The 1066-nt window shown below is 72.2% G+C and overlaps 1 long non-coding RNA gene across 1 annotated transcript; it reads right to left on the bottom strand.

Annotated features, from left to right (window-relative positions):
- Positions 1-41: 41 nt before the first annotated feature.
- Positions 42-1044, bottom strand: LOC102385904. Its single transcript, XR_325636.3, has 3 exons — positions 880-1044; positions 628-779; positions 42-512 (listed from the first exon to the last, which is right to left on the bottom strand). It is a non-coding gene; the product is annotated as an uncharacterized LOC102385904 (long non-coding RNA).
- Between the last annotated feature and the right edge of the window lie 22 nt (positions 1045-1066).

Here is a 1066-nt window from a genome sequence, read left to right as displayed (position 1 = left end):
GCCGCGTCTTGAAGCTTTCCAGCGCCAGGGCTTGGCCCTGGGCACCGCGTGCGGGGTCTGTGCGCCCGGGGGGGCCCTGCCCGGACCCCCTCACCCACCCCGGCTGCCCCGCAGCTCGCGCACACGGCCCGCGACGCGGCGGAGCAAAGGGCTTCTGGGCCGCGGTGGCGGACAGACGTTTATTAGAGAAAGGCACCCAAGGGCAGCGCTCAGCCGGGGCAGGGGCCATGGCCAGCCTCCATGCTCCAGGGCTTGAGCTGAGGTGCGGCTCCCTCCTCGGCCTTGTTGCCCCGTCGGGGTCCACGCGCCGCACGCGGTGTGCCGGGGGCTTCCACGGGGGCAGGAGCCAGCTCCGCGCGCGGTCCAAGAGCACGCACGGGCGGGTCTGCAGTGCGCGAGCAGCTCAGGCCGGGTCCCACGGGGCTGCCCGGCACAGGGGGGCGGGCAGGGGTCGAGCCCACGTTTGCACTGCTGACCCGGGAGCGGGACGGGCTCCTGCTGCCTGCCCAGACCTGGAACACAACCGCGGGTGGGCACAAGCAGGCTGGGAGCGAGTGTGGTGTGTGCCCCCTGCCCGCCACATCCCAGGACCGTGTCCAGCCCAGGTGGTGCCAGGCTGCCCCGTACCTGGACACTGCTCCCGCTGCTCTCAGCAGAGCAGGGCCGCGGCGAGGGGCAGAGCCAGCAGGCCCAGGCTGTGCAGCCTGAGACCGGCCCCACCGGAGCTGTTCCTTGAGAGCTGTCTTCGCAGCTCCCGGACCTCCTGCAGGTGCTGGTCTCTGGGGGAGGAGGAAAGGGGAAAGGCAGTGAGGGGAGGGCTCCTGGGGGGGCGGGGTGCCCGCGGCTGGCATGCACGGAGCGGGCACGGGCTGGCCTCACCTCTCCCGCTGAGTGTCCTGGAGCTGCTGTCTGAGCGCGGCCATCTCGCCTGCACGGGAGTTCAAGGGGGAGGAGGTGAGAGGCGCTGGCCTTGCGGGGAGTCGGCCCCACGTCTCTACACCCGGGCCTTCCTCCATGGACCCTTTGCTGCAGGACTGCCACCACCCCCTGCACCTCCGAGCCCTCC

Source organism: Alligator sinensis, unplaced genomic scaffold (genome assembly GCF_000455745.1).
Source record: "Alligator sinensis unplaced genomic scaffold, ASM45574v1 C64917695_1, whole genome shotgun sequence".
Lineage (NCBI taxonomy): Eukaryota > Metazoa > Chordata > Crocodylia > Alligatoridae > Alligator > Alligator sinensis.
The sequence above is the reverse complement of the archived record's forward strand: the minus strand, read 5'-3'. Positions and strand labels throughout refer to the sequence as shown.